Consider the following 17,161-nt stretch of genomic DNA (forward strand, 5'->3'; position numbering starts at 1 on the left):
TGTTAACCCTTTAACAGAAGAGATGTCATTGGCGATACCTACACACCACACGCTCTTCAACGTATCATAACCATTTATGTGAATTAGCTGACTCTGATGCTGCTTTTCATATTCAGCTTTGCATGATGGCACATAGCTGCCTTCTTGGAATAAGTTGATTTACGCTTCACTACCATAAAGTGTTGCATATCAGAGCAAAGCTGTTTTTCTCCTGGTTCAGAATCCGCTGGAATTATGTGATTTACAAATGGTTGAAGAGTAATTGAAATTCAGAGAACGAGGATCTTTAGCTCCAGTGTTAAAGGGTTAACCCTTTGACTACCCTCTCAACCAAAACGTTGAGCACATTTAGTAAATTTACTACAAAAAAAACTTTAATTAAGTGTAATACTCGACTCAAGTCATAGTAGCAGCAGAAAAAAAACTTTTAGAAAACCAATTTCTCAATTTAATTCCAAACAATTGTCTGATTCACTTTATAATCTGTTTTTTATAATAGGTGTGTAACTGGGAAACATAAATATAAAAAACTACAAAGTATCATTCTGTATTTTATGATATATATTATTATATATATATTATTGTATTCTTGTTTGTTTTTATGGAAAGCCCCTGGAGCTGTCTGTTTGACATGAAAGGTGCTTTATAAATAAAATTGATTTGATTTGATATGATATATATATATATATATATATATATATATACCCCTGACCTAAAGCCTCAAATTGCTTGTATTCTAATGAGGTCAATTGGCTTGTGGAGTGATGTTTTATGAGAAGGGGAGATTATTTAAAAGCCTATTTTCCTGTTTGGCCAGTTCGGTGTTCCCCCTTGAGACATGGAAAGGTCGGAACAGAAACCACTGTGTCAGTGGGCCGAGCATGCGGAGACACGTAACACCAACCCTGAAGTCATTTGACTAAAACCGATCTCCTTGCCTCCTAAGGGACTGTGAACCCTCAAGAACAAGTTCAGCCTGTCAGCCCGTGGCACGGAGCACGCTCGGAAACATAAACTCTGCTTGATCAACGCGGGTGGAAAAAAAAAGCCGAATTCCACTGAAGCTCGTGTTACCGGGTCACTCTGGGAGGACATTAAAAACACGACAAAAGTGAGAACATTCCTTTCACGCCGACTCTACCTGGCAGCGATTTCTGCATATCAGACCTCCCTTGTGTCTGTCAGAATTCCAATAGTGGCAACTCTGCCAAAAAACACAAAAAACAAGCTGTTCGCTATCACTGCTGTTCCCATGGGAACGCACCCGCGGAGGGTGTGCCCACTTCAACACTCATCTGCACAAACAGTGTATGAGCCTATTCCCCAGCATGCCACACAAACTGGACTGGAAAGGAAGCAGAAGAGGGCGGGTGGTGGTGGGGGGTGACAGAGCCTCCCCCTTCAAGAACCAGGGCCCCTCACTGAATCTCACTATCGGTGCGAGCGATTAGCTGGCTTCACTTGTGAGAAGTGCCACAAGGGGAAAAAAGATCCAGGACCTCAAATGTTGTGCCTGCAGTGCTCACTTCCTCTTCATAATACGGACCACACACTCCCAGGAGCTGCAGCCGCCAGGGGCTGGGGCAACAAAAGTTACGAGGAAGGAGAAAAAGACACTGCGCCAGAAAATTTCAGTCAGTTGTCTGGTTATGTTAGAAAGTTGTCTGCAAAAGTATCACTTTAGACATCCCAAGTATTGTTTTTCTTCTTTACTAACTGGCTTGTGTTGTCAGGTTAGCAATCAGTTTGAAATAGCATCCCTCCCGACTCCTCTGCTGCTTCGCTGCAGGTGGCACGAACACCATGTAATTAGCACAGAGTGTACCTGCGTGGCTGCATGCAGGTGAATGGAAATGCAGCACAGAGCAGGTGTGCATAATTGCTAACACTTCTGCAAGTGCATGTGCAATGAAGAAAAATGCAAAAAGCTTAATGAATTTCACTGTTTGGTGATGCTTTTTTACTGTATACTTATAGAGGAATACGGGTTAACATATACAAAATTATTGGAATTAGTTTATTTGAAGCTATCTATCTATCTATCTATCTATCTATCTATCTATCTATCTATCTATCTATCTATCTATCTATCTATCTATCTATCTATCTATCTATCTATCTATCTATACACGCACAAACATATAACAGAGAATAAAGGCCACCATAAAGATAAATGAATGCAAAAAACAAGAGTAAAGCAGTACAATTATTTTCATTCATTCATTTTCTTAACCGTTTATTCCCTTTCGGGGTCACGGGGTTGCCGGAGCCTATCCCGGCCACTTGGGCGTAGGCAAGGGATAACCTGGACAGGTCGCCAGTCTGTCGCAGGGTGGAATATCCTCAATCACACATCCATTCACTCTCACACTCACACCTATGGACAATTTAGAGTTGCCAATTAACCTATGAAGCATGTTTTTGGATGGTGGGAGGAAGCCGGAGATCCCGGAGAAAACCCACGCATGCACGGGGAGAACATGCAAACTCCACACAGAAAGGTCCCCCATTGATGTTGTGTTTTTCATGTCCCCCAGCCGGGACTTGAACCGGGGGCCTTCTTGCTGTGAGGCAAGAGCGCTAACCACTGCGCCACCGTGCAGCCCACGCAATTATTTTTAAAAGATAAAATGTTAAAATCATAAATTTGTGCAATTATGAGGGAGAAAGTCAATTTTTCATAACATTACAACAAAAAAGTCATCATTTTCGTAATAGTGTGACATTCACATGTGTGTGTGCATTCAAATTGTAGACTTTGATAGCATATAGGAGCAAATAGGCTAAAGAAAGACAGTCGATATCTGTTTTAGGGTGTTTTCTGATTTTTAGAAACCAGAAATATGACAAAGCTTCAATAATACATACTTTTCTATTTGACTTCAATTTTGACCTAAACAAGAACATTTAATTTATAGAAAAATGCATGAAAACACAAGATAAATAGGAAATACTGAATTTGTAAGATTGCCAAACATCAGTTTTCCACTAACCAGTGTAAATATACACTAAAATACTGAAGCTCATCTTAAAATGTACAAGATATCCAAACAAAAGCCAAAGATATTTTTACTGTTTGGTTATATTTAAGAAACCAAACAATTATTCAAACATAACAACCTAGTTGCTTAAAGTAATTCAGGCAGTCAGACAGTATCAGTTTTTTGCTCTGCTTAGATACGTTTTCTTGAAAAAAAAAAAGTCTTTACATAAATATATTCATATGTGTAAATAAATAAATAAAAGCTTGTTTAATTAGGTTACAAAGCTGCTGTTCAGGAAGCTCTAGATACCCTCCATACCCTCCAGCTGTTGTAATAGACAGAGTATGCATAAGTACCTTAGTCAACCCCACTTTAAAAGGACTTGACTTGTGTGTCTGCCAACAATAGAGCATTTGGCAGACTTCAGTTGTAGCTGGACATGTAAGATCTCGCAGAGACGGCATGGCAACACAATCCGTCGCCCTCGCGTTGGGGACTAACCCAGGATGAGGTGTTCATTAGGGGGGATGGTGGCGACTCTGTGGGAATTCCTCGGTCAACGACTATCGGTTATCCAGTTTCCAACAAAGAAGCTCCTCATAAGCTGGTGAAAGCGGGAGGGTGTTTAAGTTGAACAGTGCTCAGTGGAAGTGACTTCAGGTTTCAACGCTTCATGGTTTCCACCTTCAGAAATGTCAGCATGTATTTCCATGAAATGTTGCTTTTAGCTTGAACAGTCATTTGGTAAATAATACGAATGACCTCAATGGTTCAAATCCCACAACCTAAGTTTGTACTCAGTTCTGCCTTATATTCTGGATCAGAATAAATAGAGGAGGAGTTTTCATTTGTATTTTCTAGAAAATCTCCAGTAAAATGTTTACATCTAAAGTCAAAACTGCTCTTACAGGTGGATACAGTCAATCTGCAAACCAGTACAGGATACGTAGGTTGCCCGCACAATATATTAACATCATAGACCACTCGGTAAGCCTGTTGAGCGAAAATGTTCGTACACATTTTTCTATTGGCATGCTGCGAGCAACAGGTTGTATTGAAAACCGAAACAACACATAAGGGTAACTAATTACCAATCACCAAGAGACAGATTGATTTACCACGTAAGTGGAAAATAGCTACAACGTAAGTGCAATGTAGATACCTACAAAAGGAATCGTTACCAAGTGAAGTCAGTGAGAGGAAGATGTGTCATACAGATTTTTCACTTTTTCAATCCCCCAAACACCCTTAGTACTCTTTACGTGACAAGATTGGGTTCGTCCACTGTTAGAAATGAGGAGAATAGACAATCAGAGCGTAGTTTGTGTGGGCACCCAATAGGTCTCCTACAGTCAGTAACAAATCACCTGCACATCTCATGGTGCAAGATTTGCAAACAGTCAGAATGGAACCAATACACAACACCATATGACAGCATCACCCGTATGTTATACAGTAAGTGCGTGTAACTTACCTTATCCTTACAGATACTTCACGATACACGTATGACTATCGTACGGTCCATTTTCATGATGACCCTAAAGGTGGCCGCTCGCTCATCTATACGACTTTCCACAGGCCCAGACAACTCAAAAGCTCGCAGCACCGGGTCAATCCCAATATGTGTGTGTGTGACAAAGGCTCTAGAGAAATTTTTGGTGTCCTTTTTTCCTCTTAAGTGTTTCATGAGACATTAGTTGAACTATCTTGATGTCATGCATGCTGATTAACTAATGATGACAATGTCCTTGATTATATTGATGGTTAAACCAATTGAGTGTTGCTGTGATTGCAGCTAGCTGTGCCCTCGGGGGGAAGGTCAAATGGGGAGAGTAAATTTCGCACACTACGGCATGTGACATCCAGTGGGACTGTAACTTTAGTCTTTGTTTTTTTTGTCCAGTTGTAGGATTCATATTTCTTACCCGTAGTCTAGTGCAACTATGAAAAACATCCTAACAGACCAAAAAGGAAAAAAATTCAGTCCCTGAGGGAAACACCCTGCTCTTTGGGTGAGCGCTAAATCTGGCACTTAGGAGTCGTTGTCTGTTGTTTTTATGTGTACTTGAGTGTACAAATATGTTTAGCTTCCTCAAGTCCATAACCTCCGAAGCTGTCAAACGGTGCCAACATCCGTAACCAGTGACCCCTGTAACTCCTGTTCTGTTCTCTGAGCTGCAGATATCCCTGCAGTGGACTCCCCCTGCAGATGATAGATACCCCGCTGTCTCCAGAAACCACCCCGGTAGCCTTTGACCTCCTCAGCACCTCTGCCTCTGTGAGCAGCCGCCCTTGCATTCCAGCTCAGGCACTGAAACCTGAGCCCGCGGTGAGCTCATCGGCTGGGCCACAGAATCAGGAGTTAAATGATACCAAAAAACCCGAGAAAATTGAGAGAGAAAGGGGGAGAGGCAGCTGTGGGAATTGTGCAGGTCTGGAACTGGTTCTGTGTGTCTACTTGCAGAGAGGCTCCTCAGGGGGGTTAAGTTACACCAAACAAAGCGAGGAGACGGAGGAGAAAGAAACTGTTGCCGTTTTTGCAATTCTCTCTGCTTTTTCACCGGTTTTCTTCAAACTCGCTGTACCGCATCAGCGAGCTAACGAGCCCCGCTGGTTCTCCTCCTGTCTGGGAGCAGGGCTGGGATTTGGGTGTAATGCCGTGAGGTCGCACTCCGCACTCTGTTCCTCGCTGACCCCGCCATGACCACCAAGTGTCTGAAGATGGTAAGTGTCCCCCTTTTATTTTTAGAGCCCTCCGCCCGCTTTTCTTGGCTTGCTTGTGGCACATGTGGAAAGACGGACGTAAAAAAAGAAACGTTTGCTCCAAAAGATGCCTCAAAAACCATTAGGATTCATGTCCTGCACTGCCATGAGTACCATTAAGATTTGTAATCACACCAAACATAATTACACCAATCAGTGTCTCTCTGCTGAGTGTGAAAGTTGGCCGCACACACTGGGAAAAAAAGAAAAAAAGACATACTTAGTGAGAAGATTTTTAGCCAAAAGACAAGCGTTTAAAAGTTTTCCCAGTGCCATATGGATTATACATTTCCTTTTTATTCATGTACATGTTGCTGAACTACTCATTTCTAAATACGGACAAGTTTTTATAAAAATGTATCAGGTTTACATGATTATTATTTTGTTAAATAGTCAATATTAGTTATTTTGTCTTTTTAATCACAGTTCAGGAGCACATTTGCCTGCATCTGTTCAGTGTTGGTTTGGATTGGTAACATAAAATCTGTAACTTGCATCTTTATTCTTGCAGAAAACCTTTAAAAAAATATTGTGTCTTTTAATCAGCTGAAGTTTACTTCCGATCTCTTTCTGATTTCAATATTTAAAAATAGGTGCAAAGTCATTTAACGCAGGTAAACACACAGCCCTGCCTAGAAAATAATGACACCGCCACGATCAAAAGCTTTATTGCAGGCAAAGTTGGCCCGAATGAACTCAATTTATAACAGTGTTTTACTTACGGGTTTCATTTAACACGCCTCCCGCATGCCAAATCCGAGACCACAGATGTGATTAATGAGAAAGCATCACAATGTACGGCGAATAGCTGCCCGCCGCTCCGGAGGATCATTTAATATTCTGAATACATTCACTGTTGCTGTTCAGCAAAAGCCTGAACGGTGGAGACGGTAGTCCCCACAGATTTGGACTGTGGAATGATTTACTACAAGTACTACAAAGGCCGTCAGACAGCAAACAAGTCAAGGGTCAGATCCATAGTATGCTGAAAGGAAATACTGCGCTCTCTGACATTTCTGTCAAATACACCCCTTCATCAGATAAGAAGGGTCATCTTCATTGACCCCCCCCCATCATGTGGGCAGCCTTGAAACGCCATCGTTTTAGCTCGCTTTGAAATTGCACTCTTATAAACCAGTAATCTCCTATTTGTTTTTGTTTTTTTATAATATTTTAGCTTTTTTATTGCTTTTATTTTTAACCTGTACAACTGACAATCATCGTTTTGTCAAAATGTTGCCTTTTTGGCTTAATATCTAAAAAAAAAAGGCTTAAATTTTACATTTATACATTACAATGTCTTATTTTAAACTAACTTTTGCACAATATTTATCTTTCCCATCAAATGTGTGTCTTCAACATTTTTTTTATCAGCATTAGCAATACATTATATCACAATACAAATCGAGGATAAAAGTGCAGACAAAGGGGTCAAAGGCACTGATTCCAAGGAAATTTGCTCAGTTTTCTAAACAACACATCAGAGCGAATGACTTAAGGTAAACTTCTGACTTCACCCGTTCTCCACGGTGCTGTGTTTATTTAAAACTCAGTTTGCAATCAAAGAAAAACTTGCTCTGCACATGCTTATAACATGTCTAAAAACAAGGTGCTATGTTGCTTAAACCAACAGTTTGCTGTTTATTTATTTATTATTTTTACGCGTTGCTAACTAAACGGATGTTTGAGGTCTTTTCTAACTTAAAGGTTTTTTGCACAGAAAATTAAAACAACAGTGGCCTGGAAGTGCAAATCACATCAAAAAATCACTCAATGCGAAAACAAATTAAAAATGACAATGCCAATTAAAAAGGAAAAAAAAATAAAATAAAATAAAAATTGCAGCACAAAGGTAATTTCCAGAAATCTAAATTAAAAGTAAAAAAAATTAAATGAAATATGAAACCTGAAAAGGTCGGTACTATGGGCCATCACTGACAGGAAGTTTTGCCTAAACTGTGGTAAAGAGTTGATTGAGCAATCATCAAACGTTTGCAGTGCTTTTGCTAGAAGCCTTAAAAATAGTCTGTCAACAAACATCATCCAATCAGTGATGTCCCATATTATCTACCGTTTTCTGGTCTCTAATTTGGTTTATTTTCTTAACATTTCGATCTAATTTCTTGAAATTCCTTTTTGTTTTTTAAAAAAAAATCCTTTTTTAATTGTTTAATTTTTTATTATGTTTTGTTTTTTAGAATTAGGTTTTAGTTTTTTCTGTTTTGATTTCTGAAATGTATGGCTTCATGTGTTTAAATTTTTTAGCTTTTTTAATTGTTGTGATTTTTATTGTGTTTTTGATTGACTTGTTGATGTGATTTCAAGACCACTGTACATTTCTAAGCTATTGAAAAAAAAAATCTAAAGTAATGAAATTTGCCTAAATTTATCTCAGTAAATTTAAATTAAAGCTGTTGATTTTCCATTGTTAAAACATAGCAGTTAGCAGTCCTTTTGGAAAAGATAATGTGTTTTAACCAATGGTTTTAACCTCTATCATGCAGTTCAATTTATTTTGTCAGTATAGTTTTGCTACATTTTTCATTCTTTACTCCCTAAAAATGTATGTAGAAACATACGTTTTTTCATATATAGTCATGTAGCATATTAACTATGGTTATTTTGAATGTAAAACAGCTGAAAAACAATAAAATTGTAAAAATTAGAGATTCTAAAGGTTTTCTAAAGAACATGCATAACATGTTTTTATGTAAATACACACTTTACAACTTTTCTATTAGAAAAAAATAATTTAGACAACTATATTTTTACATTTTCATTGAATTAAAAATTTTGTAAATTTCATCTGAAACATTGTTACAAGATAAACTATACATACTGTAAATTATTGCAGTAGCAGACAACTATCCTAAGGTGAAATCTTTCCTAATCTCCAAATTCCACGTCCGATCTTTCTTGTGTCAGCTCGGTAAAACATGTTACCCGCGTGTTGGAGTGGATGACAGCTGAACAGGCACCTTTAGGTGGCGTGGGGATTTAAGTGCCTGAAGTGAGCTCTGTCACCTGTAATTGCTTTGGGGGACAAGCTGGGAGTCTGCAACTGTTTTATATGTCTTCACTTGTATGAGGCCATTTGATGGCTGGAATGTGCATTTTGCAGGGAAATGGCGCAGAGTCAAGCCTGGGCTCCCACATTGACCAGTAAAAGACATTTATGCTGAGAAATGAACTCATTTCACTTTTTGTGTTTTCAGAGTTAAGTGTTGGGTGAAAAACAGTGTTGTGTTAGTTTTGAATCCATTTTCATTTGTTTACAGAGGTCCCTCCCATTTTGCAGTTCACCTTTTGCGGTCACTGTTTCTCAGATTTATGTGGTGCATTTTCACATAAAATATACATATTCAAATAATACATGTTTATATATATATATATATATATATATATATATATATATATATATATATATATATATATATATATATATATATGTGTACAGAATGCGTTTACCCTGCCCTATGTACATAACATATATTCCGCACCATAAAGCACACTTGATGTTGAAGCGATTTTGAGAGATACATGGCGATCTGTCAAAATGTTTGGTTGGGTGTTATTGTAAATATGTTAATGAAGCTAACGTGTAGCGGTGTCGGAATAAGTTTCTTTTAAGTGTTACTATCAAAGTTGGGATTTATTGGTATCAGTCTGTTTTTTACCAGTTGCAAACAAGGTAGGGAGTTACAGATATTGTAAATGTGCTAAGACAGCTAAAGTTTCTACTGTGTAGCGTGTCACAAACAAGTTCTAAATACTGTGTATGCAGTAAAGAAAGTCTGACTGACTGAAGGACCTATCTCTGGATCGCCCAGTGCACCCTATAATCCAGTCCGTCCTATAGTGTGGAAAATTCAGTAAATCTTCAATCACGATCATATCTTTATCTATATTTTTCTATGAAGGTTTGAACTTTTAGAGTTTAAATAAGAGAGAAAAGTGTGAAAATGTTCATGTCTGTCTGAGAAAAGTGGATAAAGTCTGTAGTGAGGCGTTTTACAGCCTTAAAACGATTGTACTAATTGTAAAAAACAAGGATGACTATTTGGAAGATTTCACCTATTACTGCTTAATTTTGAACGTAACTATAGGACTGCTGAATTTGCAATATCTTAGGATTTGCTGTAAGATTCCTCAAGCCCTAACCTGTTGTACTGTCGGGGTCTGGGAATGACAAAAACTAACCGGAGGGGAATGAATCAACCGCTGTCCTATGCTAAGCTCGCCTGCGGGTACATCCACAGTGGGGCAAAGAGCTGAGACGAAAGCAAAGAGAACAATGAGTGTGGGTAAAGAGAAGCAGACAAAAGTTAATGTAGCATACTTTTAGAGACGCCGTACATCCAGCACAAGGACATCTTTGTTATTGCACTGTCGGGCTATTTTCTCTTTGAGACCAGTAGGACTTAAAGTTAGTGAAATGTTCTGGTTTAATGCGATTATCAGCAAATAAGAAAACGGAGGTTAATAGGAGTTAAGTGTCTGAAAAATCTGTCTGTATATACATCTGCAAATGAACCTACGCGCTGCCAACTAGGCTCAAATTCCTCCTGCCACCATCTAAATAAACAGAACTCAATAGTTCATAAAGACCGTTAGTGTTGTGTATTTTTTGAAGATAATACAAGGATGGTTGGAGCATATTCATTAGGTTCAAGTCGGTTGCTGGAACGTTAGAACAACACATAAATGGAGGTAAAAAGCTCCAACCGTGACCTCGCGTGAGCCTGGAAGGTCACACGCAGGGGAAGCAACATTAGCCCGTGACAGGTCCAACCACCAGCTGGATTCATCAAACACTCATAATCGCAGCCAACGCCCCGTTTAATGGAGGACTCTGTCAGTCTGAGTGACAGATAAACATAGAAATGTTTAAAAAAAAACGTTTCCTTGACCTCTAAGAGATGACCAAAGCTAAGCAAGGGAAGGAAAACCATCTGCTTACATTTCATTTTGCTATACGTCAACTTTTATCGGATTTTCTTTTATCAAGCTCAAAGATATTTACCGAAAAGCAGTTGCCACGGCATTTTTGAAAAATGTTGCATCACTAGGATAGCAGCAGTAACAAATACTAGATTACGGCAATTTAATCTCCTAATGTAACAAAAAAACACTCGAAAAATATTTTTGTTAGCCTAATTGTATGTTTCTCAGGGTTAATGTACCTAAAAATACAAAAAAAAAGCAAAGTGAAAGGACAAAAGTTTCCCATTCATAGTTAACCGAGTCTAAAAAGAAGGAAATATAACCACAGCTGAACTTAAGGCCGTGACATCTTACACCCTGTCATCACTTGTTGAATAAAAACCGAACCAAAATGCGGAAGATCAAGGGATAAGAGCAGGGTAAACACGGGTCTGGAGATAAGTGTCATAAGCCACTCGGAGCAAACAAGTCTGGTTTCTGTTGTTTGTTCACAAGCTCTAGGATTCTGTGTTTTAGCGCAACACCTAGTCTCCTCTTAAGCCTGCGAGTTACACCTAAATCCAGTCTTACGTAAAAGGCGTATCAACCTGCAGGGGTGGTTGGGGTTATTTTAATGATGCATTCTTCATGCATCATTAGTTTCAGATTTGTTTTCTTTGTTTTGTTTGTTGTTCAAGAAACTGGAGTCTGAGTAATATAAAAAAAAAAATTTAAAATAAAAAGATTTTTCAGCAAAAATACTAATAATTAAAGGGCCGATGCTGATCCATTTGGTTATTTACAGCAATTTTGACTCAGTTAATGCATTTTTTTCTATTCTATAGTCAAATTAATTACTACATTTCATTTACAAAACTTAGTAAATAAAAAATCTATTTGTGAGTTTTTAGTCAATCTATAGCCAACATCTACCTTCCTGCTTCCTCTAAAAAGCCTTACAGTCTATGAAATTACTTTTCACAGGGTGTTTTTTTATGTCACTGCTGAATGGTATAAAATGCAGATTCCACTTTATTTTTTGTAACCTTGGTCAATATAAATCCTTTGAAAACAAACCAAATAAAAAAGTCAATTTGTGTGATGCTGTTGGTGGCATGCAACATGAATAAATGTAGCATTAAGCTTGAGATTCGGCATCGACCTTGCAGGTTTAACCCTTGTGCTATCTTAGATGGCCCCACCCTTACATTGACGTGTTCTCCCTACCATGACAAAGGTGGATAAAGGTGGACAGATTTAATGAAATCCATGGAAACCAGTGAAGATCACAAATCATTGAAGAAAAAAGGTTCAGAGCACTGTCTAGTGGGTCTAGATGACCCAACTCCCAATGTTAAAGTGCCTAGGATAGCACAAGGGTTACTATGAAACGAACATTCTTGTTTTTGTCAGATTATTTGTTGCTTAAAAAAAAAAAGTGTCTGACATCCTCAATAAACACTAAAGTTTTTCATTTATTTATATTTTTTTGTCTAGGTCAGCATAAACCAAACAAATAAGTTAATTTGTGCGATGCTGTAGGTGTTGCTGTAGGTTTCCAGTCTTTCCAAAAGACATGATTGTAAAAACTATGTAAAAAAGAAAGAAAGAAATTCCAAAAGAGCAGTAAAATCAGACACAAAACAGACAAAACAGCACCCTGATCCCTGCTTATCTGCTTTAACCACTCTGAAGTTAATAGATACATTCCTGACTCAGCTGGCCTCCTTCACCCACATCTTTGCTCTTTATCTGAGATTCTGTGTTCACACCTGATAAAAAAAACAACAGTTTTTTTCATGTGTTTGAGCCTGTACTCAGACATTAACACCGGGTCTGGGTCTTGTGGAGGCAGAATCTGGTGTGTTTTCACAAAGATGACAAAATACTTTAAGATTAAATCTGTGATGGTAATGATTCTTCTCATACTTTCGCACTATAGATGTCCTGGTACTGCGGGCATCACATCAGATGTAGACACATTTGAAAAAAACACTTTACCAATATCTGAAAAAAGAATTGCACACTCTTACATGTAATTTTAGGGCAAAATGTAAAAAAAATGCTGTTGTTTTTTGTAAATCCATTAGTTTTTTAATCAAAGTGATCAAAAACTTCTTTAAATTGATTTTCCTATTAAAACCTAAACCTCACATGGTTTGTTGGTGTTGTATGAGCTTGTTGTCATCATTTTTGCTTTGTTCATTATTTCCTTTATCCTGAGAATGTGACATCACCCCCCGGGTTTCGTTGCAAAACATCAACTCGTGACTGGATAATGCGGGCGGGAACAATGCTGGAGTTGTCACAATACAAAATGAAATCACACGTTACGCTACCTGCTTTTCTACTCGTCATGCTTTTTAATCTACTGTAAAAGTGGCTGCACAATAAGATGTAATGAAAAATGTCAGGGCTGCAGCCTCTACTGCTGCCGCTGTCTGCTGCTGCTAATTAGCTCTAAATCCTGCTACCTGTTCCACTTCCTATAAATCACTGGCCCTGTGGTTCACTCTTTGCCGCAATGTCAGTTACCTTTTGTGGCCACTTCCTCCTGAGGTCTGAATCTTTATCCTGTTTTCTGTTGCCTTCTTGTGTTTGTTCCTTCTCTGTTGGGACACAGAGTTGCCAGTACTGTTTACCTCAACAGTTTTCTTTTGCTGCATGCCTGAGCAGCTTTCCAGATGCCAGATGTGAAATCCTGAGTTACCGTCTTGAGCCAAGCCCGTGAGTTACTTTCCTGAGCCGAGTCCCCGAGTTACCTTCCTGATCCAAGTCCCCGAGTTACCTTCCTGATCCAAGTCCCCGAGTTACCTTCCTGAGCTGAGTACACGAGTTACCTTCCCGAGCCAAGTCCCCGAGTTACCTTCTTGAGCTGAGTACACGAGTTACCTTCCTGAGCCAAGTCCCCGAGTTACCTTCTTGAGCTGAGTACACGAGTTACCTTCCTGAGCTGAGTACACGAGTTACCTTCCTGAGCCAAGTCCCCGAGTTACCTTCCTGAGCTGAGTACACGAGTTACCTTCCTGAGCCAAGTCCCCGAGTTACCTTCCTGAGCTGAGTACACGAGTTACCTTCCTGAGCCAAGTCCCCGAGTTACCTTCCTGAGCTGAGTACACGAGTTACCTTCCTGAGCTGAGTACACGAGTTACCTTCCTGAGCCAAGTCCCCGAGTTACCTTCTTGAGCCAAGTCCCCGAGTTACCTTCCTGAGCTGAGTACACGAGTTACCTTCCTGAGCCAAGTCCCCGAGTTACCTTCTTGAGCCAAGTCCCCGAGTTACCTTCCTGAGCTGAGTACACGAGTTACCTTCCTAAGCCAAGTCCCCAAGTTACCTTCTTGAGCTCAAATCCTGAGTTACCTTCTTGAGCCAAGCCCGTGAGTTACTTTCCTGAGCCGAGTCCCCGAGTTGACGTGTCCGGGTTGATGTTCCCTAACCTTGCTGTCCTTACCTTACCTACCCAAACGTGGCCTTGCTGTTTAAAATATATCACCAATATTTCTCTCATTCTCGCACCGTCAGCTGTCTGCTGAGTGATGCATTTCCCAGCATTTCAAAAGCCTGACAGTAATTACTTGGTAATTAGAGATAAAGGTATGCAGCACGTAAAAGCCCAGCCTTTCATTATGTCACTGGGAACCTAGAATTCAGAGAAATGTGACACGCTTTGGAGTTCCCCGATTATTCAAATAGCCTGAATGTTACCGAAACAAAGAGATATAATCTCTCTCGAGCAGCTGACAGTTATCACCCCATTTGAAAAAAAAAAGGCCTTTTTGACTGAAAACAGCTCCTGGCATTTGTCCAGCTCCACCACATTCCACTTTCACATGACCTTCTCAACAGACCTGGCCCGGAGCAAGAGCCGCCCCGTCCGTCCCTAACCACTCTTCTCTATACGTGGTCTAGATAATTCCAGGCCCGTTTGGCTCCATTTCTCCTCATCAGCATTTAGAAGTCAACTCGATTACAGAGATTAAAAAATTGGTCAATTCAAAAATGTCATCTTTTCTATCAATTTTTTTAGTCGGTGACTTCTAACACGTAAAAAAGACACAGGCCAACACCGCTACACGTTAGCCATGTTACCCCCAACCTTGTTGTAAAGAAACAAACTGATACCACTAAAAAAAGAACATTACTGTGACTGTGCTAAGTTCTTAGTAGTTCTTAGTAAAAAAATGTAAAAACACACAATCCGACACCGCTGTGAACGCGCTGTGTTGACGTATTCACAGTAACAACTCCATACATAAGGTGCTCCGGATTATAAAACACCTTGTTTCATTTTTTTTTTTTTTTTTTAATTAAGCCTTTTAAGTCCGGCTCATAAAATCGAGGATGTTTCAAAAATGTGCTTCATTTTAGATGATCTCACATAAACATGTCTGAAGAACAGATTTTAGCCGCTAAAATTACCAAAAAGTAATACCCTTGTACAATCAAACATTAAAAAAACTTAAATATTGGTAGAAAATTTCAAGAAATAGTTTCTTTTCTTCCAGTAACAATATTCAAAAACTATTACCAATTCAGTTTTTGATTTAAAAAATGTGTGATAAGAAGTTCTGATAAAACCAAATGCTTTCATTAAGAGTTTGTTATCTGTGCTGTAAACCTTTAACATTTCAGACACGCGGGTTATAGCTACGCTCATAGCCAGCCTCAATGACAGGCTTTCTCCGTTATTCTATACAAAGACAGCACTGTGCAATATATCTTGCATCTCTTCTGAATTTTCTTTCAAGGAGCTTGAGTCTTGTTACCCCCCCCCCCCCCCCCCCCCAAAAAAAAAGAAAGAAAAAAAAAAGAAACCTCTTTCGCCACAGCTCACTGGGATTTGTAAATGCTTTTCATAGTTGGGAGTTGGCTGCTTTTTTCACTGGTTTCAGTCAAGTCATTGTACCTGACTGTTTCAGATTCAGAGTGATGGGATGACTGTCAAAGCGCTTGACGCCAGCCCATGAATCACCGGCGCTGAAAAAAACAACAATAAGGAAACAGGATTAATCTGGGATTTACATGTGTTTTATGTTTTTTTATAAGTCATAATGGACCTGAACCTACAAGTACAGGTGAGTTAAATTTAGCCTCAGTGAGAACACAGAAAGAAATGACTTCACAAAGAATGCTGCTGTGTGCCACAAATGGATTTGGTTATTTTAAATGCCAAAGCAATCCAACTTAGGAAGGCTGCTATGTGGAACAATAATAATATATATAAATTATTACGTTTCTATATCTTACTCACATTTAACAAGTGATACTAATATTACAGTTTAGCATCTTCAGTTTAAAAAAGGTAATTGAAAAAAAGCTAACTATTCCAACTAGTCCAGCAAACAAATCCTTCAGTAACCCTTTGACCCCAGAGCCGTCACCGGCGTCACCTAAATAACACACGCTCTTTGGACCACCATCGATCAATCGTCACACCCCTAATTATAAATGTAAAAAAAAAGTATTCCTGATGGTCTTTTAATTTTGATTATGCCGTTTTTAACCAAAATAATACGAAAAAAACTGTGGAGTGTGGCGGGCCTGTTTGGGCAAAGCAACCCCGCCCCCCTTCCCTACAGCAAATCAGGAAGCTTGTGGGCCGCCAAATGTGATTTCTACGCCACAAATAAGCTCTGTTTAAATCAGCATTTTTTATTTCTCCTCCTGATTCACGATTTGAATAATAAATACTTAGAAATACAATTTTGAGCTTAACTTATATGTCCCCCATCATCAGTTAAATGCGACCAGAACATGCTAAACACCAAAAAAAAACACATCAAGTTGCGTCTTTAAAGATGCAACTGGAAATCAATGTGTTGTTAAGCGCATTGTATTGTTGACAAGATGCTACTTTGATAAAATCATTTGGCCATCTAAGAGTGGCTTAAAAATGTAAACTATTTTAATAAAAAGTAAACAAAGATAAACAACTGCTAATTAAAAGGCGTAATGATTGAGTTCTATTTGCAAAAAAGAATGAAGATTTTGCCTCATCCAAATGGATTCAACTTAGTTTTACATTAAAAAATGTCAATTTTTACACATATAAAAAATAGTCCCACTCTCAATGGAGTAAAACTAGTGTAATATGTTATCAATATTTTTTTTTTTCAAAAAGCAAAAAAGATGGTTTAAAAAGCTGTAAAAGTAACTGGGTTTGCAGGTTGTGGTGTGTGTTTGTGTGCGACAGAGCCAAACAACACTTTAATATTCCCAATAATGGTGGAGAGATGGGGCATCTGTTTGAGAACCCAACATCAAAGGAGACGGTGCGCCGGCGAAGGGTTATGCATACATTTCCGTTGTTCTTCCCATCCAGCAGGAAGAGGCAGGGGGCCTGACGACTGCAGGGCAGCAGCGCTTTTCATCTAAACTGGAAAGTGAGGAAAAACAAAGCCGACGGATGAGCAGAACGTAACCGGCTCATCAATTACTGTCTCAGAACTCTGCTTTTGTTTTGGGGGTGGGGCGTTTTCTTCGAGAGGGCA

The 17,161-nt window shown here is 39.0% G+C and overlaps 1 protein-coding gene across 1 annotated transcript in view; it reads left to right on the forward strand.

Moving 5' to 3' along the window:
- The first annotated feature begins 5,381 nt into the window (after positions 1-5,381).
- The window catches only part of flrt2 (fibronectin leucine rich transmembrane protein 2), a 48,026-nt gene continuing 36,246 nt past the window's right edge, over positions 5,382-17,161 (forward strand). Inside the window, exon 1 of the mRNA XM_011491745.4 lies at positions 5,382-5,708. The gene's annotated coding sequence lies outside the window, so the exon portion shown is untranslated. The remainder of the gene's footprint in view (positions 5,709-17,161) is intronic.

The sequence above is a fragment of the Oryzias latipes genome, chromosome 24, assembly GCF_053564925.1.
Source record: "Oryzias latipes strain Hd-rR chromosome 24, Olatipes_Hd-rR_3.1".
Taxonomy (NCBI): Eukaryota; Metazoa; Chordata; class Actinopteri; order Beloniformes; family Adrianichthyidae; genus Oryzias; species Oryzias latipes.